The 26,111-nt window shown below is 40.7% G+C and overlaps 1 protein-coding gene across 1 annotated transcript in view; it reads right to left on the bottom strand.

Moving 5' to 3' along the window:
• Nucleotides 1-26,111, bottom strand: part of UNC5C (unc-5 netrin receptor C) — a 363,016-nt gene that overhangs the window by 189,438 nt on the left and 147,467 nt on the right. The gene's annotated exons all lie outside the window — the stretch shown is intronic.

The raw sequence follows: 26,111 nt of genomic DNA, 5'->3' as shown, positions 1-26,111 counted from the left end.
ATTCTCAACACCTAAAACAACAGGCTGTGAAAATGGTTTCATTAAAAAATAACAAGCACATCCTCACCAGGGGATAGATCGGGGCAAACCGAATAAAAAATTCTTCAATCATTGCTCAAGTAGGTCAGCTAGAATTAATTCAAAGGGCAAACATTCAAACTGAGCCTGCCGTCCCCCACCCCCACCCCTCACTGCAGCCACCTCTTTGCATGTCCCTCTCCCCACCCTTTGACAAGCCCAAGTGGAGAGAGCGGGACTGACTACCTAATTTTGAACAATGCACTCGTCAAAATGGGCTACTTTCTGTTCTCAAATATAAATTCAGTCAAGGGAGTTACTCTGGACTTACACCAGTGAAACCTGGATCAGAATCTGGAGATATGTCTCTCAAACAGGTACACATTCAAACAGGACCAACTATAATGTAACTAAAACAAATTAGAATCCCCATCTAATAAACTAGGGCTTAAATGCACCCTACCCTATTCACAAAGCAAAAAACCTTGGCACCAGGCCCGAAGGCTAAAAAACGTGAACTCTGTCAGATCAATGTGGAAAGGAAATTCCAGTAGATAGATTTCAAACAAGAAAGCCCATCCAGCAGTGCCCAGCAAGAGCACACCCAGCTGACTTCAGTTGCTGTAGCAGTGTATTAGGACGACGGTGGTCTCTCAGACAGAGTAAATCGGTCTGCTTGGGAGGTCACTCACATTGGTCAGTCCTTCTGTCAATATGAAGTAGCGCTGAGGTATTGTATAGTCCTAATTCCCTTAATGGCTTTCAGCTATAAGCTTTTTATACACTGCAAGGCTGGCAGATTACTAGATGTGCTTAGAAACGTATTATCTTGCAGTAATGTGTTTTATAAATTATTATTTTGTTTTAAATCCCCTCTCTCTCTTTTCCCGGGTGAGCCATTCTCTCATTTATATGAAGGGAGAAAATACAGGTCACCATCAAAGTAAAGTTATTTGTGTTTTTTTTTCTGCACAGACGCTAATAAAACGTTATTAAAAATAAAAAACTACCTTTTCAAACATAAGTTTTAAAGTGAGCTTGTGAAATTCAAGCAGGAGAGGTTAACTCTGGAGGGTGCACTGTCTGAACAGCTTTCTTCCAAGCCCTGTCCAATGTAACAGCTGTTGTAGTTTAAGTCTTTTCTCTCCCACTGTCCTAACAAAGCTAATTAACCCTATCCTTAGAAAAAGTACATCCTGCTGGTATAATAAAGATGTGCCATTTTCTCTACACTGCCAATTATGGAATACGCAGAGTGGAGACGAGCGTCTAAGTTCTGCCCAGATTCCCAATGCGTAGACTCACAATGCAGAAATTGAACTGAAAACACAACCAATTATTTTCAACACCATAGGAAACATATGTAAGCAGGCAGAAGAAATACATGAAGTTGGACACTTATGGAGACTAGATGCATATCATGTCTATACTGGATTACATTAAAGATGAATTCAGAGAGATTTACAAAAGATATAGGCTCTCTTTTTAAAGGAGAAAGCTCATCCTTCTACATCACTTAAATCATAATAGTTCCACTGATATCAATGGGAGTTTTGCCATTGATTTAAGTGGGCTCTTGATCTCGTTGCATGGGAAGAAAACAGTGATTATAAACATAGTGGGAGTAGGATCATGCTCCTGGAAGTCAATGGCACTATTCCAATGAGAGAAGGACTGGGACCTTAGTTTTTGCTGTAGTGTCTTCTGAATCCAATATTTACAGGAACAGGAGTAATATTGGGTGTTCTCCAGCACTGTTGTTTCACTAGGGTGACCAGACATCCCGATATTAGGGGCTCTGTCTTATATACACGACAATACCCCTTCTCTCCTCCCGCCCCCCAAAAAAGTGTCCTGATTTTTCACAGTTGCTATCTAGTCACACTATGTTACACACAGTTTTGCAGTCTATGACTTCAAGCCCCCAAAATGGTAACAACTTTAGAGAGCTTACGTGATTTACTCAGGACAAAGAGACCTAGAGGATTTTGTCCATAGCTTGCCTTGCAAACACATCCCTTTTGAACAACTACTTTTGCTGAGAGCTCTCTCTCATATTCTATGGAGAGATGAGGTGTGCTTTTGATTAATATACGCTAAGGGTGTCTTCCAGGCCAAAACAGAGCATATGACATCCACTGCCAGTGGAAGCAGAGGCTTCTGCAGCAACAGCATTTAGATATCTCATATCATTTTACATTACATTCCTAGGCATGCTGGTACAATATGGTGCCGATAAAGCCCCCAGCTAAATTCAGCACTTAGGTGAAATGGAGTTAAACTTTGTCAATGTGCTCAGGAAATAATGACTGACATAATGGTGTACTTCAAATAGCTAAGCCTAGTCTTGAGGGAATAGAGGACATTTAAATAAGCTCTTATGTGCAAGGCAAGGAGTACAGATCACTTTATTGTACTATTACAAAGATTATCATCAAAAACATTATCCTAAATTCTCATTTATATTTAAGAGCAGTTTTGCTATTAATTGTCTGCGTTCTTCTCATACTTCATAATTCAATGTGTCCAAGGCCAGTTTCAGTTTCATAGAATTGGCATCTTTATTATACCCTTGAGCTACAATTTTCCAACAAGAATTGTCTAAATGCAGTTTTTTTTCCACTTCCTGTGTAAATTGAGACAAAGGATTCAGTGTCTATAATCAAACCCTCTACTTGGCTCGCTCAGACCGTTTGGCTAATCAGAAGAAGCTATTTTCCATCCCAACGCACAGGGAGAAATATTCCCCTGTTGAAGACCTGAAAGTATTTGGTTTCTTCCCCCGCCCCCCCCCCCCCGATAACCCTAAAACAGGAAACAATCAAGTCTAGAATTTAACATAATTCCTTAATTTTTTGCTATCTGGCCTCTTATCCAACATTATCTAGTCCGAAACACATTCTTCATAATTCCTCCTACCTACTTCACAATCTTTCCTGCAACTTCTCTCTGTGAAGTCTCTTTGACATGCCATCTAATTGATTTCCTTCTTAAAGTTTGTATTTGGAAGAGAAACTAGTATTTCACTTATGAATTAAAACAAAAGAGGGGAGTCATACCCATTTGTACTCTGTTTCTGTTGCAAATTATATGTAGCTGGGGAAATTTACAGCATTGATTTTAAACCACACATAAACAAAACATCTGGACTTTGTCTTAATGAGATAAAGTTTGGTCAATGCTTTCTCAGTGGAATGATTTTTTACTATATAATTGGTAGCAACAATTTCAGCAATGTCCTCTTTCTGCCAACAGTACATTCTAAGTGGGAATGAGGGAGCTGCAGAAGGCACAGCCCTTCTGATGGGAAGTAGGTTTTTATCTAATTAGAGGAAGTCACAGTAGAAAAAGATCCAGTCTATAATATGGAAGATTTTTTTAAAAAGCATTTTGCTGACATCTCAAATTTCCTGAACCATATAGAAGAAAATATTGTCTCTCCATGAAATTCCAAAACATAAAACATTCACTTTAGATATGTGCTTTGTAAACCTAGGCAGGGAAGCTGTGTTCATATTCCTGTAGCAACAACAACAACAACAAAAAGCATAAAAAGCAACAAAACAAAGCCAACGCTTCCTATCTACTGCAATAATTTGCCAATCCAACCCTCCCAAGGAGGCAGTTTTCCTATTCAACCAAGCTCTGATGATTTGGAAGAGGTTCCTATGAGCCCCTTGTTAAAAGGCTAGTCTTTTGATCCCCTGGGGGGGAAATCTCAGCTTTCACGTAAAAAAAATAGTCTCTAGTCCTTTTCTTTGTGAAGCTAACCGTGAAAATATAAATGATGCAGACTGATTGTTAGGAGTGAAAGGAATACGCAGCTGGGCTCCATTTCTGCTTAGAGTGGGGAACGCAAATATACCTTCCTTTCCACCACCCCCTCACACATTTTTTAAGTAAAATAGGTCAATTAAGTTTGGTGAGGATGCCAAAGTGTTGTCTCACTAACCCTCCCCAAAATCCTTAGGCTAGACCCATGCATAGGGGTGCGATAACAATAGATAGCAATCAATTTCACAGAGTGCCCCCTTATTTTTGTATTATGGAGCCTCTTTCCCTCTTCAATCCATACCTCTCATTTGTGGTTAACCTTCTCTGGATCTATGTTAGAAAAAAGAAAGGATCCAGAGAAGGTTTTATATATAGGGAAGGTTAGTAAAGTTATATATATAAGAAGGGTTCATAAGACAACACTTCAGCATCCTCTACAAACTTAACTGACCCATTTTACTTAAAAAGTGTGAGTGTGTGTCATTTTGGGATGAAACGAGCGAACATGAATAAATATTCAAGGTGAGGACATACTATAGATTTATACAATGGCATTATAATGCTATTTCCTTCTTAATTCAGTCTAACATCAGCTTTCTGACAACCACCACTTCATGCTGAGCAGACATCTTCAATCAGCTATCTATATCGATGCTTAGATCTTGGGCTCATTTATACTTCTTAGGCCTGGGCTACACTAGCGGGGGAGGGCGGTTCGAACTAAGATACGCTGAAGTCGAAGTATCTTAGTTCAACTTACCTGGCCGTCCTCTCGGCAGCGAGTCGACTGCCGCGGCTCCCCCATCGACTCCGCTTACTCCTCCTGCTGAGGTGGAGTACGGACGTCGATTCACAGATCGATTTATCACGTCCAGACGAGACGCAATAAATCGATCCCCGATACATCGAACACTACCTGCCGATCCGGCGGGTAGTATAGATGTACCCTTACAAGCCTGAAGTGATCTTTCTAGGCAAAGGCAGGGTTAGGAGTCTGGCTGCTTGAACAGTGATAAATGAGGTGTTGTTTAAAGCAGTGGTCTTCAAACTTCATTGCACTGTGACTCCCTTCTGACAACAAAAATTACTACATGACCCGAGGAGGGAGACCGAAGACTGAGCTTCCCCCCGCCCCCCGGTGAGCCCTGCTGCCTGGGATGGGGAGGCCAAAGCTGAAGCCCAAGGGCTTCTGCCCTGGGCAGGGGGCATGTAACCTTAGCCCTGGGGGATGGGGCTTGAGCTTTAGACTTGCTGGAGCCCAGGCCAACACCAGCCTTGGTGACCCCATTAAAATGGGGTCCCGACCCACAGTTTGAAAACCCCTGGTATAAAAGCATTGCGGGACACAGCCTCATGTGCCCCTTATTACCTCTGTAGAATAGGGTAAGCCAATACTCCCCTGGTGCAATCCTGCTATGACTTCACCCTCACCCCATACAGGCATACCCCCCACTGGGGCCCCTGCCACTGCCTGTAGTGCTTGCTACCCTTCCCCTCCAGGTGCTGTCCAGACCTCCAGCCACATTATGATTGGCCCATGCTGAGTGTGCTCTGGAAGAAAGGGTTCTATGCACCACTGATCTCATCTATTATATTCAAAGGGACACTCGTGCACCTGCAATAGAGCAGCTATAATCTGTCCCTTTATCTATCCCTATAGTTAATTTGGAACCTATCTGTATGTAATAACAGTGTTAAATCATTCCTTCCAATGTGTGTTACTTTGCACCTATCTGTACTGAATTATATTGCCCAATTACCTAGTTTTGTTAGGCATTTAAATGCACCTCACAACTCCCACTATTAACTAAGCAGACTAATATAGTGTCATGAGCCACCTCCCTACTCTCCCCCTCTTCTAAATCATTACTAAAGACATTATGTGTATTTAACAACACCTGTTCTAATACTGATCCCTGCAGCAACATATTATTAATAACCTCCTTCCATTCTGACACTTGGGTATTTATTCCTCTCTCTCAACCAGCTGTGGATCTATGACAGGAATTGATTTTACCTCTCACCTTCTAGTTACAAATTTCCTTAATAGACTTTGGTGAAAAACTTTTTATAAAGTATTTTGAAGGAATAAATAAATTATATTCCCTGTTCTCCTAGCTACTTTTTTTTAAATTAATTCTGTCCAACAATTCTAGTAGGTTATACAAGCCACACTAGCTTAAATTTAGTCATCTAAACACTTTATAAATCTACCCTTTTTCAACAATTTTCCAGGAATTGAAGCAAAACTTATTGGTCTACATACAATTCCTTAGACCACACCTGTCTTTAAAAAATGGCTACCGTGTTGATATGCAGCATACAAAGTTGTTAATTATATGTTACATATTTTTTGTTTGTAGTTCTGCTACTTTGGTCTTCAATTCTTTCTGAACTCTCAGTTGAATGCCATCTGGTCCTAATGATTTATTGAGATTAAATGTCCCAAGTTGATCTATTCCATCTTTTTGATGCCTCTGTCAATCAAACTCTCTCACTGTCACTATCTGTAAAGCGTGAACTCATGCTGAGTATGTTCTCATCGTTCTCTCTGGTGAAGACCAATGAAAAGAAATCATGCACCGATGACTCTAATCTCCTTATCCCCTTTGATTATCCCTTAATATGTTGGCGGACCTGCTGATTTCTGAGAGCTTCCAACTCCTGACATACTTACATATTTTCCTGATGTTTGTCTTTATACTTTTGGCTATTTGGGTCTTCATGTTTCCTCATAGCCCTCAATCTCTGTGTTGCATCTTGCCTCCCAATACTTTTTATTCTGTTCTATAATTATCACTTGCGCTGGATTTCCATTTTTAAAAGATCCTTTTGGGGCCCAAGTACATTCTGTAACTTGATTCTCAACTTTGCTTTGTTTTTTTCTGGGACGTGCTTACTTATGCTTGGTGACTCTAATAAGAGTAAGGTATTCCGCAGCAGCTTCCATCTTCACTTCCATATTTAAAAAAACAACCTTCTTGAAGTTTGATGTCACAGTACTAAATCTTTGTAAGATCTACTTTATGAGAATGTCAGACTTAATTATGGTATGGTCACTATCACTTAGTGGCTCAGGGAACATTTTTCAGAAGCAGCTATGTGATTTAGGAGCCTACGTTCCATGAAAGCATGTGCTTACCCCTCTACTGAATATGAATGGACTTAAACACATGCTTAAGTTTTTCTTAAATTGGGGTCTATCTATCTGTTTAGCTCATTGTCAACAATGCCTCAATCCACCAAAAAAACCAATTTTTTTCCCTATGGTTTAAAATATTTTTTAAGTAAAGCAGGGGAAAAGTTCATCAGCTTCTGCAGTATATATATAAAAAACTCTTGGAAATGCCTTTATTTTAAGTAGCAGGACACACCCATGGAGCTGGGAGATGAACAGAGAGATCATTTTCTAGCCACTAACAGAAGCAGAAAGTTACTCTGTTTCCTGTTACCAATGTGTCCAGTAAACAGGATTAAGCTAAAGAGAACGTTTAATCCACTGAAAAACTGCATTATTTCAGTCTATTGGGTCCAACATGGGGGGAAAAGCTGCATTTTTTTAAAATTCCCTTTTATTTTTTCTATGGCCACAAACTATAATAACCCTAGAATGGACACTGAAAAGAACCTCTCCTAAAAGTACTAACTGCTAGATGGATTTTTGAGGCCCTCACTCTGCCAATCAAAAAGAGGTTTGCCTGGGGGAGAATTATATCCTGCAGGTGACTCCACATGGGCAGAAATCAATGGAGCTCCACACAGGCTCAGAGGTCTCCCCACAGGGAGTCACTTTCAGGGTCAGGTCCTCAGAACATCAAGCATTTGGGGCTTGGATCAGACGTTCATTCCAATAATAATACTTAGCTCTAACATAGCACTTCTCACATTCTAATTTAATAACTAATTAATGTATCACAATTCTTCTTGAAATAATTAAGCATTTTTACTATTTATTTAGGGTCAGAACATGCCCAGGCTTTTGGACATGTCTAACTTGCCTCATTGCAGTCATTCCTGTTCAATGATGTACTCACGTGAATTCACTTACACATATGCATACACATGGGCAGGATTGGGTGCTTAGCATAAAGAGCTATAGGTTGTGGAAATCTAGGAGATCTCTGACCACTCTGACCCATGTTTCCACACAGGCACTGCAGTAATTCTCCTTTAGAACACAAATTCATCCAACATAGCTCAATTAACATACAAATCTTCTCCACAATGTCTCTCATCTATGAATGCAAATACGAAAAATACTAATGAACGGTAAACACTCCACCTGATTGGTTATCCCTAGAAAGTTATTAAAGAAGAGAGCCTGCCTCTTTGTGACAAGTACGATGTTTACCAAATGCAAAAATCAATAGCGTCACTGCATTTGGAAGTCTAGACATTAGACTGGAGTGCTTAGTAAGAAAATGTATTATATAGACAGACAGAGATCCATCTGCCTGTTTAACCCAACAGAATGGTAGAATTCTATCACTGACACTTACTGACATGATATGGGTGAAGAGATCTCTGTCTGAAGGTACATGGTGTGCCATGGGCAAGTAGAACAAACAGAAAAGAAGACAGAATCCTTACACGTGACAAAATGCTGCGCTTCTCAAATATTTCCTAAGCATTCAAAATGATGAAGCCACAAAACAAGCCATAGGTTGCTGTATGTTGTTTCCCCCGTGACATGCTTGCTGGAGTTAAGCTTGGGAAAGTGGAGTAGAGAAAAGACCAGTCAGTCTAACTTCAATGCTTGGAAAGATACTAGACCCATTTTATTAAACAATCAGTTTGGAAATACCTGGAGGATAATAGGGTTATAAGGAAGAGTCAGCATGGATTTGTCAAGAACAGATCATGCCAAACCAACTTAATTTCCTTCTCTGATAGCATTACTGACCTAGTGGATAGAGAGGAAACAATAGACACAATATACCTTGATTTTAGTAGGGCTTTTGACATAGTCTCACATGACATTCTCATAAGCAAACTCAGAAAATATTGTCTAGATGAAATTAGTATAAGGTGGGTGCACAATTGGTTGAAACCATACTCAAAGAGTAGTTATCAATAGCCGGCTGTTACACTGGGAGGTCATATCTAGTGAGATCCCCCAGAGGTCAGTCGTAGGCCCGGTACTATTCAATATTTTCATCAATGACTTGGATAATGAAGTAGAGAGTGTGCTTATAAAATTTGTAGATGACATCAAGCTGGGAGGGATTGCAAGCACTTTGGAGGATAGGCTTAAAATTCAAAATGACCTTGAGAAATCGGAGAATTGGTCTGGATTCAACAAGATGAAAGTCAATAAAGACAAATACAAAATACTTCACTTAGGAAGGAAAAATCAAATGCATAGCTACAAAATGGGGAATAACTGTCTAGGTGGTAGTACTGCTGAAAAGGATCTGGTGGTTATAATGGATCACAAATGAATATAAGTTGTCAATGTGATGCAGCTGCAAAAAAGGCTAATATGATTCTGCGGTGTATTAACAGAAGCATTCTATGTAAGACACAGGAGGTAATTGACCTGCTCTATTTAGCACTGGTGAGGCCCCAGCTAGAGTACTGTGTACTGAGCACCACAATTTAGGAAAGATGCAGACAAAGTGGAAAGAGTCCAGAGGAAAGCAGCAAAAATGACAAAAGGTTTAGATAACCTGACCTATGACGAAAGGTTAAAAAAACTGGGCATGTTTAGTCTTGAGAAAAGAAGACTGAGGGGGGACCTGATGACAATCTTCCAATATGTTAAGGGCTGTTAGAAAGAGGATGGTGATCATTTGTTCTCCATGTCCACTGAAGGTAGGACAAGAAGTAATGGGCTTAATCGGCAGCAAGGGAGCTATTGGGAAAAACTTTCTAACTATAAGGGTAGTTAAGCTCTGGAATAGGCTTCCAAGGGAGGTTGTGAAATACCCATCATTGGAAGCTTTTTAAAACAAGCTGGACAAACATGCATCTGAAGAAGTGGGTTTTTATCCATGAAAGCTTATGCCCAAATAAATCTGTTAGTCTTTAAGGTGCCACCGGACTCCTTGTTGTTTTTGTCAGGGATGGTCTTTTAGGTTTACTTGGTCCTGCCACTGCACAGAGGGCTGGACTTGATGATTTTTCAAGGTCCTTTCCAGCCCTACATTTCTATGATTCTATGATGGTTCACTCCCTATTCAGCTATTTTAGATAAATAAAAGAAAGGCACCTATGATATCTGCCACTTTGGCCAATACACCAGGGAGTGAACCAGGGGCTTGCAGAGCTAAGAGCAAGAGTCTCTAGTAGCTTGAGCAAAAGACCCAGACTCTGCAGCCCTGGTCTGCCACAGGCTCACATGCTCTGTGGACTGAGCTCAGAGGGGGACAGATAACACACATTGACCAGTGGGTTATACATGTACTAGTGGAGTATTGCAGGATTAGAGTTAAAAGTTAACTCGGGGTTAGTAATTAGATAGAGAGAATTTCACCTTGAGATCAGTGGTTTGCTATCTATCTACAGGTCTGTCACATGTCACACGCATTTAACATGCTTTACGCGGTCGGCAAAAACAAAAACAAAAAAGAGAAAAATAACAATTTTAATACTGTACCTGTAGTGCGGGCGATTCCGCCCGCCATTGAACTTAATGTAATTTTGACCATACGCGGTTTTTGCTTTACGCGCTAACCGCGGAACGGAACCCCCGCGTAAGATGAGACAGACCTGTATTGATATTTTTATGGCCCCTATCACTGGAGTCTCTGCAAGTGAAATAAATCTCTAGGGTAACTCCAGTTTAATACAGTTGCACCAAGAATGAATTTGTCCCTCGGTGACTAAGCTCAATAGCGTCCCAGACAGTTTGCTATCTGATGGCTGCTTTTGTAGTCTTTGAACTGAGCTTGATCGTCTTAGTCCAGTTCTTCTTGGACAACTGCCCACCCAGCAAACACACCACTATACTTGGCACCCTTTCTGGCAGTCTTGCTGCAGAGGCCAAGGACTAAATGGAGACTTATCCATCCTCTCTCTAAAAAGTGGCACCTTCAGAAAAATGTTGAGACATAGTGGGTGGGGCAATGTAAGGAAGTTCGTGCTGCTGCCACCTGTGCTATTCTCTGTTAATCTAGAGCACATCTGTCTCCCAGGGCTGTCAATTCACAAGCAATACATTTGCTAAGTTAAAAAAAAAAAAAAAAAGACCTTTCAGCACAAATGGAGAGGTTCGTAAGGTGTTGTTCATGTTGAAACAACCCTGTAGCGCAAACTGCTACTGTGGAGAATGAAGAGCGAATGAAAAAAGGATACTTCGCTGATGGAAGGAGGAGGGGTCATGGCAACCTTTGGCTAGAAAAAAGTCAAGCCTGAGGCACAAAAGTGGGGCACTTATTGAATGTGTCTGACAGCACCAGATAAACTCCTAGCATTAAGTAGATGACAGCCATCTGCTCAGAGGCATAGGACAACACTCAACAGAGGTTTTTTTTGTTCTTCTTCTATCCCCCCATTTAACTAATACAAAGAATCAAAGGACCTCTCTAAGTCAGACTTCATCTGCCTCAGGGCTGAGGAACGCAAGATCAGCCACTCATGATCACCACCTGGCTCCCTGTGGGCCCACTAATGGTCTGAGGGCACAGGAATAATGTGATTTGTCAGGAAGGGGACAAATGCTGCAATAACAATGTCCACCTAAACTGAGGCAACAGCTCGGTTTAATTGTCCCTGCAAGACACCCTTGCTGGAGTTAAGCTTGGGAAAGTAGAGTAGAGAAAGACATTATTTGCCTGTCCTTTATTGAAAATTTCAGGAAAACCAAATGTTCCTGTCCCCAGGGGCCCAAGCAAGGAGGCCGAGTGACAGGAAAGACAAATGCCTCCTACTGCCAGTGACAGACCTAACTTAGAAATATAGGGAATATTATCATAACTTTCTGCTTTAAATGTCTTTATTAGAGAAACAAGATTTATGTTTCAGGTTCAGGGGAGGGAGGGCAAGAAAAACCTTGAACTGTACAAGTGTTTGTATGTGTGTGTGGGCATCTGTGTCTATCACACCCAGCTTTCGAATCAGGTGCCAAGAGGGCAAGGCTATTAAAGATAAAGTACTCTACCTTCGGGTAGCAAGAACTTCTCAGCTGTTTGCAGTTTACATGAGTTTAGTTCTCTTCAGAACCTCTAAAGCAATACAAAACATGATTCAATTTTGCATGACGTAAGATGCATCCCCAAGGAGTAACCATAGTTGCCTTTTTTATATTTATATCGTGTGCATGCAGCAGATATGTAGAGTACATGTTATTATGAAGGGTAGTTCTTTGCATGTGCACAAAAGAGAGAATCAAAGGATATGTCTACACTCCAACGTATGCCCAGGGTTCAAATTCAGGCTCAAGCCTAACCCCCCTTCAGTCTATGCACAAATCGTGTTAACCAAGGGCTTGGACCAAGGGTCCCAGGACCCCATGGGCATGGAGGGTCCAAGCCTGAGTCAAGCCAGGACCCAGGGTTCAAGTTTTACAGTGTAGACACAGCCCCACTGGACTTGTGCTCTAGGAATCCACCAAACGTATTCCACAATCCCATGGGCTGACTTTCTTTTCACTCTGGACAGTCAAGTTTGGTGGAAAGTCAAGTTTTCCCACACTGCACCACCAACACAGGGCTAGAGCGGCCACATTTTGGGAGGGCGCTAGGAAGTCTGGGATATGAATGACTGGACTCAGGCCCACATAATGCAGTGTAGATGCTGGAGTCATAGATTGGAACCCAGGGTTCAATAATTCCTAACCTATAGCTACAAATGAGTTTAGATGCACAATCCCTAGGTTAACAAACCTAGGGTCTGCTAACTTGAGTTCTACTAATCCGGGACTTACAAAGGAAAAAAAGAAAAGTAATAACCAAAAAATTGGTTGGCCTCAGCTGTACTGACCAAACTGTTAGAGTAAAACATTTTAAAACTGCATTTTAAAGATAATTAAATTTCAGTGAGGAAAGAGCCAAGTATTACTTACATTTATGAAAACCTGTGTGTGACTTGTACACATGTTTAAATCAATCATGTTTAAATCCATTGATTTTTGCTTGTTTGTTTTCTTTACAAATATTTTTTAAATGCTAGCAGATGCACATTCAGAAATGGAGCATTGTTCAAGATAGCCCTTCTTTCTATCAGCAGCATGGTATAGAAGTGTTTGTTAAAAAGAAGAGAAAAAAATCAGAATATAGGACAGAGTCTCTGACCTATATTCCAACATGCTTCCCCACCCACCTTGACAATAGGGCTGATTGGAGACATTGCTTTAAACAAACAAAAAAACAAACAAACAGTGGACTGGATCATAACTTCATAATCTGAGAAAGGGGCAATGCTTAGCTGCACTGTGCCAGCAGCAGACTAGAGAAAGAACTATAACTTAGAAAGTCACAATTCCTCTTTTGCTCCCTCCTTATCCTGCATGGGGAATAAATTACTTCTCTTCTATGGGGAGCAGGTTACTCCTTCCTCGGCACCTGGCCAATGAGTAAGGGGAGCAGAGGTAGGGTTCCTCCCACTTCTTGCCCTCCCAACCACTTACTTGCAATGGCTGGGAGCAGTGAGAGAGTTGCTCTGGCTCTTCACCATAGCTGGAATCATAATTTGAGCAGGGGACAAAGGGGGTGGGGATTACTCCTCCTTACTTATCTGCATAGCCAAGTAAGACTATGACAATCTTATTCTGGGTGCCCCAGTCCTGCATTTCCTGTAGTGTGGGGCATATGTGACCCACCAAGTTCACGATTTCTAAACAGGTTGGCACTGCATATTAATATGGAAAACATTCAGATACCTGAATATCATGAGGCTCTTAGAAACTTGCAGTCTCTGAAAGTTTAAATAAAGAAACAATCTTTCTTCTATTATCAGCTTTTGTCTAATTATGTCCCAGCCTCACCCTCCTCTTCTATAGTGTGCTTCTAGGGCCCAATGGCCAGGGACACACGATGGACTGGCCCCTAAAGAGTCAGTTCATCGCAGCTTGGCACCAGATAGAGAAACTCCTCGGGTTCAATTCACAGTGTGTTGTACGAACGTTTTAATGGCTTCTGTTTGTGTGGGTTGAACACCACAGAATTTCACCCTGGTATTTGTGTTCAAATGACTGAAACAAAGCGAATCTGCTTTGCCTGATTTGGGATTAAAAGCTAATATGGGCCCAATTACCAAAATTTGGATCCAAATTCTGATTTTCCCAAAGTTTGGGCATGTTTGGATCTAGGGTTTTAGTTAGACCTAATACAGAAAAAGGGGCCAGCTATGACATTTGTATCACGATCTGGGTTCAGAGTCCAGCCAGAAGTTCAGGGATGCTCAGATCTAGTGTTCTGGTTTAGATGCATCTCTAGTTGACACTCTATAAGACTTTAATACCTGAAATCGTACATTGACACAAATTTGCTCAAAACCCAGCCCATATCCACTTGACCTTCAGCCCAGCCTTGCTTGAAACTCAACCCAAGTTTGCTGAATGGTTTCCAACCTGAGTAAACTCTTTGCCAAACTGGGGCTGAGTTCTGGGTTGGTAATGAAATCCTAAAATTAGGCAGTTTCAGATTTAGTTATTAAATCTATCCATCCTCCCACCCTCATAAGCATTTTCAGAGCACCAATCACAGACTAACTGCTAAACACTCTAAATTAGATTCACATGTGTTGTCCATAGCAGACTCCCTAGTGGATTCTCATTCTTGGAAGCTCTGCTTGCTTGTCATTCTTTATGAGCATGGTAAGTATATAATGTGCACAGAATTCTACTCAAGACTTGAGTAGATAACTGCAGCAAATGGGCCTAAAACCAAGGAACAGTTCTGAAGAGGAGATGCTTGACTCACCCCGAGTGGCAAAGAGAAGACAGGCTGCATATCCCTGCACCCTAAGGGCAATTTACCACCATTGTCCCAAGCTTTCTACCAGAAAAGGTTCCAGACAAGCTCTGCTAATGCAGGCTGCTCAGGTGATGAGCTGAACTGCACATCCCTTGGGGGCCCTGGCCATATGCTCTCCCTGATCAACACTACATATATTTTTGGGGTTGCCGATCAGCTCTAGGTCCTCTGTTAGAGCGCTCTGTACCCGTCCCCTCTGGGAACACTATGCTAGCAGGTGTGCTGCTTTCCACCAATGGAATCGGAGAGTGAATCTAGCCTGTAGAGTTTGATTATGCTGAATATGTCATAAATATGCACAGAATGTGAACGTTATCTGCTATTATTAGTGTTGCCTTTATTACCCACATGTGAATTGTAAGGTCACTGCAATGCCATGCTGATAAATTTCATCTCGTCAATGTAGTAATAGTTAGGGCACATTCTCTTTATAACACGGTTATCTTCATACTGTATGTGCTTCTCTATTTATATGTCAGTCTGTGTCTGACATGAACTTGCTGTCTCTTTATGATTTTATTCCAGAACTTATCAGGTTATTACCACCTGAACTTTTCTATGGCTAAGATTTGGTGTTGTTCATAGATCAGTCCACAGATAGAGAGAGATTAAATATGATTTCTTTCCTAAGGAGTGAAATCTGTATGAATAACAATGTAGTAAAAGACATTTTAGTAACCAAAAGAATTATACCGATAGCATAGTGGCATGAAGATAAAATTAATTGGGTCTCTTTGAGTGGTATCTGTTATGAAAGCTGTTAAAATAGTTTTATATTTTTAGGATAAGGTGGGGAAATGTCACTTTCATGATGTTTGCCTTTAAAAAAAATAAGTGCCCTTTTATTTCCATTTTTATACACCCTTTAAATGAGTCCTGCTGTATTCATGGTTCGGCACGATGACTTCCATATTTTGTGGAAAACGAGCAATCAGTACTCCTGAAGATCCAAATTATTTGGTTACCTCAAAGATTTTAATTTGCAACATCAGTGAGGAGGCTGCAAACCTAACCAAGAAAAAAAAAAAAGAGCAAACGTGAACTGCTGCTTTTGGGGGTTTGAGCACAGCAGCTTTAAGAAATGAAAACTGAAAAAAGAAGCAAAACAAAGAAATGCAAAAAGCTGTTGGAAGAGACCTGCAATCACAGCAGATTTGCACATATCTTGGGATAATTTTATTACAGATCTAAAACTGGCATGGACATTTGAAGGGAAAACATTTATAACTTTTTTAAAAAAATGGATATCCCCTTCCCTTTTTACCCTGTCAGTTTTTTCTATTGTCATGTACTCAAAATAGTATCCAAAAATCCCTGCTTAAGATCACCTTCTTTTTTCAAACCATGGGGATCCATGGTTCTTCTTGGTCCTCACCTCTTCAGCTCTTGCAAGACTCAGTTCTCCATCCCCCTAAAGTCAAAATTGTTTCTGACTTTCAAATCTTCAATATCTTTTAAAATATTCTAAAACTAAAGTTTACACATTGTTAATTCCTAGTGAAATTCACCTCTGTGCACAGGGTCTGTACAGGAGCATTGAATTTCCATGCTTCCGTGGGAAATGGCTTAAGTGGAATTTACATGCTCCACGGGCTGTGTGGTGGCCCACGGTGAAATGTCACTCTCTCGGAGCTACCGTCACTAGAGTTGAAAGCAGAGATCGTTCCAAGTAATAAAGTTCAGATCCAGGTTCAGGGTTTTCCAGATTTTGGGCTCCTCTTTTACCCATTACACGGACCGACCTAAGTAGTAAAAATTCAAATAGAAATCTTGTTTTGGATTCAAATTTCCCAAAATTTCAGGAGAGATTCAGATCTGGGGTTCCAGTTCAGGACCATCTCAGGTAAAAATGTTTCCCCCGCTGGCCTCATTCTCACATTTCCAACATGCACACAAGCGATGGGCAAACTGGTTCAAATCAGCACAGGTTATTGACATCCGAAAGTGGGTAGGCATGAGTGACAAGACAAAAAATGGGCTCAGAGACAGTTAACAGCAGTGGGTAAAAATCATGTGGTATCTGAATCAAAAGAAGGAAGACAGAACCTTCACTGTCTACTGTGAGGAACTTCCAAGGGTTTGGATAAAATAACCCCCCAAACACAAACACGCATCTTGACTCCACATCTTTATCCCAAATTTTATCCTTCACACCCACCTACAGCCAATCACATTTTTTATTATTATTAATTATTATTATTTGAATCACTGTAGCACCTAGAAGTCCTAGTTGTGGACCAGGACTCCACTATGGTAAGCATGGTACAAATACAGAACAAAAGACTGTGTCCTCAAAAATCTCATCTGTGTACCTCCCTATTTTCACACACTTCCGAGTCCCAGAGAGAATAGTGCCAAGCCACCATAAGAAAAGCTGTTCTTAGAGGATTTCTGGTCTACCTATAAACAGGAAGAATGGAGAATCTCATGTAAGAGAGAGTGTTCTTTGATTTCCAACACAATTTTTTTAGACTTTAGAGGTTTGGATATTTCAGAGGAGGCTTAGATAAGCATACAAATTTCTTGGGAGCTTCTCTGAACTGAACCTGAATGAATTATTTGAATTTCATAAAGAGGTCCTTCGGTGTCATTGTGACCAGCATGGTATAAAACTCTAGATGGGTAGACAGATAAATAATCCACATCATGCTGCTTCAGCTTCAATTGCCCATCTGATGAAACCCCACAACTCCCTGAACAGATGGGTTTCCCTTCCCATCCTCAAAATATAGACATTTAAGCAACATTGGAAAGTGGATTAAAAACCTGACATTGCTATTTAACATCATTTTAGGCTGGAGAGTGTGCATGGAATAGAGATCCCCATTATAATTTGTACAGTTTTACCTTTTGCCTAATTAACATAGCCCTGGTATTCATGGTATTCAAATAACACAGAAATATCAATTACTTGCAAATGACAACTGTAAAAGTTTTAATGGAAATCACTATGTATGTTCATGTCTACTAAATTCTGCAAGTAGTATTGTCTCCAGAGTGTTTGATTTTGGTCCCATATCAGCAAAATAATTGGGAGGGGGAGAGAGGGAAGAACTAAAATGAAAAGGAAACACATAAGAAAGCAAACAACCAAAGGTCTGAAATGAACCTTCAGACAGCAGTATGATGCATGGGGACAGAGTGTATTTATAACCTACTGAGGCCTGTCTTTTACTACAATAACATGAACGTCATTTACTAAACAAACACCAGCTACCCATATATCTCTGACACCTGACAGTTTAGGCAGTTCAAAAAGCTTAATCAAACACAGCCATCTATTAGGAGTAAAAGTAAAGCTTTCAGTGTTAATAAAAAGGGGGAAAATAATATGTTCTGTTCTTCTCGAGGCTATGGGAAATAATTTTTAGACATGCCTTCCCCTTCCCCCCTTTCCTGTGCACAGTACATCAATCCATCAGAGCTGGTGTGCAGCAGGGATTGGAAGACTTCTCCTGTTTCACCTATGAAACAACACTAGAAACAAGTACAGTCATTTCTAGAATAAATACATGCACACACATCTTACTCAGCATTCCAACCGTCTCTCCCTGCCTCCTGAAGAGCTTTGCTTCTAAGTCAAAGTCTGAGAAAAAATGTTCAGTTAATTTGAAAAGACACTGCTGCCTGCTTGGATTTTCCATTTCCACCTGAAGATATTCATTTTGTGTATCAGGTTCGTCTGGGGCATGCATTAAAGTGGATACGCTCTCAGAGTAGTTCAAAAGTCAATGTTCCAGCAAGCAGAAGCGATGGTATTATTGCATCTGGGGCAACTGAGACTGCCAATAGCCCTTCCCATCAGACCATTTGGCTGCAGCTAAACTAGCTCTTATCAAAGGCAGCATGAACAGAGAGCCAACTTGTCACCAAATATTTCACAACAAAGTAACTAAACATTGCCAGCCAAAAAGCCTAGAAATTAATCGCTCTTTGTCTCCAGTAGAACTACTTCCCACAGAAAGGGCTGAGGGACCAGGCTCTGAGTTTGTGAATCAAACAAATAATTTAGAGTCCCACCCTGCAACCCATCTGCACGCTAGTAGTTGTAGCAGCTTCAATGGCACTGCTTGTGTGAAAAAGAGATTCAGGGATCAAGCCCCCATTCTTCACCACAAACCCTCCATCACAATGTGCAAGCCAGTATAGGGCTTTTATTATTACTATTTTTAAAGACACTTCAGATACATTGTTTAATTGGTAGCAACATTCTGTAACTCCTGCTCACAGTTGCTTAAAGGTCAATTGGAGCGCACTTGAAAGAAGAGAGTGTTTTAAAAATCCACATGTACCTGAATTCCCTCTGCCACCACCACCCCCTGCCATCTTTTCTTTCTGCTTAATCCTGTACTGAACTCCTAATCTTTTCTTTGTGACTACTTAATATGTTCTCAGAATTAATGGGATGCCACAAATGTAGCATTATCACTACGGGTTAGATTGTAACCCTACAATCCAGCTGTGTGAGAGGCAGCACACTCCTTCAGAAGCAGGGCAGGAACCAGCTTATGACTCAGTCACAATCTGGTTCTTGCTTCCTCCTTGCAGTATGGTGGAAGTAACCTGTGCCAGACCTTTTGCTGGTGCAGATTATTTCCCCTTCTCTGCCTGCTCTGGTGCATGGGCCAATGCATTGCAGTGAGTGGGGGACAAGCCAAAGCTCTACCATTCCCCACCCTTCCAACCTGCATGGTGGCAGGTGCTCTGACACCCTTTACTCCCATACTCAGGCACACAGCAGGGCTCGTGATTGAGTCCTTAATGCTTAAGCACGGTGGATGCAGTAAACTCCTGTTTAAACACAAATATCTCAATAAAAAACGTGGCAAGAAAATTCATGAAAAATAAATGATAAATAGGTTTGAAAGTTTCCCTAATATGAAGTTCTTAATTAAGGGATGTCATGGTCCAAGGTGTAGCAATAGTGTGATATACCAGTAAATTAAGGCTGAAACATGTAAAATCATGGATTGAGATTCTATGAAGAGAAGGTGTCCTGCTCCCATAAGGGATGGCTATCTCAGAACTGAATTCACGTTCTGAGTGTGTTGCAGGCAGGGGGAAAAAATCTACATGCTATGAAAAAAAAATAACAAAACCTCGAGTTGAGATTTACATGGTATAACTGAGGTAACAGCCAATTTTTTCCATAACAAGATTTCATGCTAGATCCATTTTATTCTGTAGTCTAGATTGTAAACTGTTCTAGTCAGTGGGTTTGTACAGTGTCTAGCATAATGGGGCCCCAGTCTTTATTGGAGCATCTGAGGACTACCATAATATAAATTTTAAATAAATAATAAGATCCTGAGCCCTATCCTTGATTCATTCTCTAAACTCTGTGCTTCACTTACCTGAATATTGTCCCCTCAGCCTATCACACATTTTTTCTTGCATACAGTTTATCTTATAAGATAAACGTTCCAGTTGAGAAGGTGTTAGCTGATAAAGCTGAAGATTAGTGAAAGGACATGGACCCCCATGCAAAGGCTCTGCCAAGTTTGTTTATTTTTAGCCTGTTTTCTCCATAGCTGTTCTTTCTTTTAGCACTCAGTTAGGATGTTTAAAGTCAAACTCAAGCCAAGAGTTCAGGCTATTTTATAAACTCTTCAACGAAAAGCTTGACATCTCTCTGTGTCATCTAGTGACTGAGCAGAATTCTTTAGTTTTTTGTGCTGGGAGGTCCAACAGATTTGTTTTTATGTGGCTGTTGGCCATCTATAAACTTCTTAAAAAGTTGTCTTTCTTCTTCCATCTTATTTTCCTTTGGTTGCAAACCTCAGTAACTATCAAACTACCCTAGAAAGGATAGTCCTTTTATATCATCAACCATTTTATCTTCTGCATGGATCCATGCCAGTCTTTCCCCATAGGCCCCACTACTAGCTCTTCCTTTTTAAATAAAGTTCAGACTGGTTCTTACTATTCTGTGATCTATGTCTCCGCCAGCCACTGTCCTTTCCATCTGTTACGTATCTAGTTGCCCAATCCCATCAGGAACCCTTGTTTCATGCACTCTTTAGCCAAATACATGAGTGAATAAATACATGATAAAAAGGATTTAGGGAAGGCAGAAAACAGCAATTGCCCTGGATCGCTTGCCAATGCACGTCTAAGCTTTCACACTGATATTAAAACAGAGATTCGGTTAAGTGAGTTCTAAAGAGAGAGAGGAGGGTGGGTACTAGGGAGCAGGTTTGCCAATGAGTAAGAGAAAAATATTATTGTTTTATTTTAATCAAGACTAAGTTCTAAAAAACCAAAGATTGGTGTGGAATTAACTGACTGGTGTGAAAAACAAATGAGTTGGGCTCTGGGGACAGATGCTAGAGATTTTGCTAGAGATTTTGGGTTAATTTATTTAGAAAACTGAAAAATCTGTTTGTCAAGGGGACATGAGCTGGGCAAATGGGATGGAAAATAATCATAGCTGGGGATTTTCACACACATCTGTTTTATTGCATTGATTGAGTCAGGCATTTGTTAAAAAGCGAAGGTGAATAAAAAAATAGAACACAGACTCAAACAATAAGAGAAAAGCTAAGAGACAAAAGGAACAATGACTATCCAAGACTTAAACAGAGGAAATAATATTTTTTAAAAGTCTTAGGTTTATTTTTAGTTTTTCTACTCAAGAACACTCAAATTATTCACCTATAGGAGGCAGGACAGACCTCTTGATAGGGAGGGATGATGGAAATTGGAATTAGGCCTAAGAAATTAGTAGTCAGTAATTGGTATGAAGTAATCAACATCAACCACTAATAGAATGTGCCATTGGGAATACTCTTCCATTGGTAAGAAGATGAATGGGATAACTGAACGGCTTTTCCATCTCTAACTGCTATAGTTCTAGGACAGAATAATCCATGAGCAATTTAATGTCTGTGATTTAACAATGAAATACCAGGATCGATATCTAACTAACTGTCCTCTTGTCTTTCCTTCAAATCACCCCAAAGCTGAATAATGCTCTGAACGCATTAAAAAGCTTCTCCCCACTCGTGTGTGATGTGTCTTTGGCAGAATCTGGCCAATGTGTTCTTAGGATGCGTTATGTATTGATTCCTATTGTCTGATGTTATATAATGCATATTCATTAAAAAATGTTGCCAAAAAAGCAACAACTTAACACTTGATTCTTCCGTTCTGTCCCTGAGTGCTATTGGCTCTTGTGTGACCTTGGACAAGTTATTTAGCAACTCTGCCTTCTGAACAACTGGTAAAACAGTGTTTACCTACCTCACAGATAGGTTATGAGGCTTAGTTAATTAGGGCAAAATTACAGCTGTCTTGTTCAAGATTGAAGGAAAAATGCGCAGGACCCAGCCATAATAGATTTACTATTTCCTAGAACACTAGGCTGTGGGGCCAGCCTACCATGGCTATTGACAATCCATGGTCCTAAGGGACCATGTCAAGCCACACTGTGGGTGTGGCCAGAGTCCCCTAGGGTGACCAGATGTCCCGATTTTATAGGGACAGTCCCGATTTTGGGGTCTTTTTTCTTATATAGGCTCCTAGTACCCCCAACCCCCTGTCCTGATTTTTCACATTTGCTCTCTGGTCACCCTAGGTTCTCCTTCCCTTTGTGCACCAACTAGCATCGGGCAGCAGATGCCTGTGGAATGCATGGTCCTCCTTTCAAAGGCACTTGTAAGGAACCCTGTACAGCACACTATCCCCTGAGGCAATCTGGTTCTTCCTCTGCCCTCGACTGCTGCAGACAGAATGTCTGGAGGACCTTAACTCAGAACACAACAACAGCTCCAGACGCCCCCAACTACCACCCCACCACTTCAGAGTAAAGCAACTACTTGTCCCTATATTCGTGTACTGACTTGTGATCCTTCAATGTCAGTTGCAACATAAATACAAAGTACTTGTAATCATGTTTTATCATGCTGGATGATAATCCAGAATATGGATCAGACAAATTAACAGCTATGTCCAGATGTATCATTGCCTATATACCTCTTAGGAGGGATGTGGAGAAAATATTTCGACAGCTCTCTCAATTATTGGAGGCCTTTCCCTTCCTTTTTTTTCCCTTTCCTTGACTGACAACTTTGATAAGAGGTGCTGCTGCTCTGTACCATACTCTACTACTGGAAGAGAGGATGGTATTCATAAAGGTACTGCGTACCTCCCGACACTTTCCTCATTGCACTGTTCATAGGGCTCCAGCAGCAGTCAACATAACACCACATGTTGGACTCACTAACTGGTCCCGAGATAGCAGCCAGCATGCAACAAAAATAAGTTCAAGACCTTGCTTATGACAACAACCTTCTCAACCAGCCTCCCAGCTGAGTGACAAGCAGCCTGTAATCGAAACACTCCTTGTTAAAATAGGAACACATGAAATATTAATTTCCTAGATTGTCTACATTTGCATAGTAATACAAAAAGTTCATCCTCTTGGCATACTCTGGCCCCAATTAATGATTCTATCATTGTACCTGAGATTTAGGGGAGAAGAGGAGGGGAGAGGCTATGGAAAATTTCCCTCCAGAAACAGCAACACTAATGGAGCTTATCTCTACCATCATTAATTTAATCAAAAACCTTGAGGCACAGTGCTGCAGCAATCTGTTAAGAAAACATTTTCTAAGATGAGTGCCCTATTAATGCCAATTAGACCTGAGATTTTCTTGCTCTTTTCCCCCCTTTTCTTTTGTTCTTCTTAACCTTTTCCCTTCTCCCCTCACCCCATCAGCCAAAGGTCTAGCAACTGAGGACAAAATTTTCTCTGAAGACCGCTGCTTTGCAAATTGTGGATTTTGTGACAACAGAGACAGATCTGACCTTCTTAATGGATTTACTCTTTATGACAGCTCAATTAGTCCAGAGTCAGACACAGTGTGCCTAATGAAGTCCTAGTATCTCTCTCAAAGAGACCTCAGGAGAGGACACAGACTGGCTTCACATTGCACATGTTAGTACATTAGTCTCCTCGTTTAGTTTTATAGTGAGGGCCTCTGATGGTTTATTGGGTTCACTGCTTTTCTCACCAGTTTGAGAAAGAAAATAATAGGCTACCAACAGATGAATAAAAGGATACCTAGGAGCAGGATCTAGCAAATCAAGCCCAACATGGGATTGAGAGGCACATTATAAAAAATTCAGATGTTTAAGTTGCCACTGCTGGAAAGGAACAAAGATTCTCTTTAGCAGAACACACGCCTGAGTCCCGCATGCTTACTGCATGCTCCTGACAAGCTAAATGTTTGATAGTAATATGAAGCATTTGAGTAATTTAAAAAAAACAACAACATGGGGAATTAGTAATTTTTAAAACAAGGACATAGACTATCATTGCTGATAATCGCAAACAAGGCAGATTGAAAGAGAGGGACAATTCCCTCTGTTCCCTTTGTGGATCCTCAGAATGTTGAGTAATCAGATGCTTCTTTGTAGCAGGAAGTAGAAATGTATCTTCCTTTTTCAGTAACTTAACTATTTAGATTTTTTGACGCTGAGACGAAACTAACAAAACAGAAAAGTCACAGACAAATATAGAAGTGTTATTGATTTTTCTAGTGATGGACTGGCGCTAAAAGAAACAAGTGATCTCAGCACATACCTGTAAGTGTTCAGTAAAGGCACCCTCGATGCCCGGCTGTTCTCAGGAGATAAGATATTTGCATACATGACAGTGAGATACTCGTTATAATAAGGGTATTCATAATGGGGTTTCATGGGATTAAGAACCAAGCTCTAATAACCCTAAGTGAGAATTCACCATAATCTGTACAAAACAAAAGCACTACAGAGTAGCACAATGAGTGTCTTATTTATTTTTCTTAGAAGACAAATAGAACTAGAAGAAATAAATGTCCATGGACTGCAGAGTTCAACCTTGGTACTACCAATCTGCAGCAAAAATCTCTCCCTCTTACATACACACACACTCCCAGTGAAATTCAAAAGCACCAAACACAGGAACACCAAGATTATTAAGAAGGGAGAAAAGTAGTCCATAGGTTATCAGGACAACACTGGGGTCCACGAAGGTGGAGTCACCCCAGCAGAAAGTCTGAAGGGCAAGTGCCCCTAGGAGGCAACAAAACTAGACAGAACTTGTGGCTGCGCTCCCCTCCCCCAATTCACTGGGCCCATCACCAGCCAGTCAACAATGGGGAGGAGACACAACATTAAAATATGGGGAAATTTTGAAATACTGAGTCCAATGTCTTCTCTTGTTTCTCATGGACCTACGTGCCCCTGCCCCTGCTAGCTCCTCATGGATCAAGCCTTGCTCTGCCAACCCCAGTGTTCAAACAACATGAGTCATTGTCCTAAAAAAAATCAGACGATTAAAAATCAGGAGATTTAAAAATAATAAATTTGGGGTTTGTTTTATTTGCTGCCTGCTTTGGGAATGCTTAGGGATCACATTTTAAATATTTTTCTGGGACACCACGAGGGCTAATAACAGACTTTTTCTTTTTAAAATGAATGCCGAGGTTCTCAGATAACAACCCGATTCCAGCAGTGTGGGCTCTAGCAAAACCACCAAATATCTCAAGACTCATGATAAAATTGTGAGAGTTCAGAACACTCTCTTTTACTCACTGAACTGTACTCTGTTGTCTTCCCCTCCACACACACAAACGGCTCCCAATGGAAAAAAGGAGTTGCCCGCCCCCCCATCTCCTTGTGGCAAGAGACCAAACTAGTAGCTCAGTGGAGCAGCTAATGAGCTGCAAGTAACTGGTTTCTGGCCAGAAGAAGGTCACAAAAGCTTTAGTGCCAGGGACAGCAGTTCCTCATCTGCAAGTTGGTTGGGGCGCTTTTCAAAATACATCAGCGTAGCCACAGCTGTGGGGTTCATGTGCTTCAAAGGCCAGTCTTGGGATGGCTGTGGTTGTGACTATGAATTACCTGTGATATCACAAAACTGACATTTCCTCCACAACAAAAAGAGCTAGAAATTTACAACTTTTTAAGGAAAGGTGACATTTTAGGGAGAAACTCAACCTGCCAATAATGGGGGACATACCCCATATGCACTCCTTTCCAGGACCCATGTTAGTATTAGAAATAAAAATAAGTCCTCTTTCAAGAGGGAAAATAATAGATGGGTCTCTTCTGTCTTTCCTATGTGTTCATGACTCTCATTAGTGTTAGTGAGAAGTGTATTCACACAGGTAGGGGGAGAACAGAATCCTTGCATGTTTGGAAGCATGCTGTGAATTAAAGAGAAAAAAATAAGATACTAAAGACTCAAGAAAAAGAGCAAATGAAAGATCCAGCTTGGCTCATGAGTTAGAGCTGGTTGAAAAATTGGGGGAAAAAATCCTAAAAATGTTGAATTCATTTCCATTTCAGAGGGCTCAAAACAGAACAATTTAAATTGTTTTTAAAAGATAGTGTGATACTTCTATTTAAAAAAACTGA

This window comes from Emys orbicularis, chromosome 5 (assembly GCF_028017835.1).
Source record: "Emys orbicularis isolate rEmyOrb1 chromosome 5, rEmyOrb1.hap1, whole genome shotgun sequence".
Lineage (NCBI taxonomy): Eukaryota > Metazoa > Chordata > Testudines > Emydidae > Emys > Emys orbicularis.
This window is presented reverse-complemented; position numbering and strand designations above follow the sequence as displayed.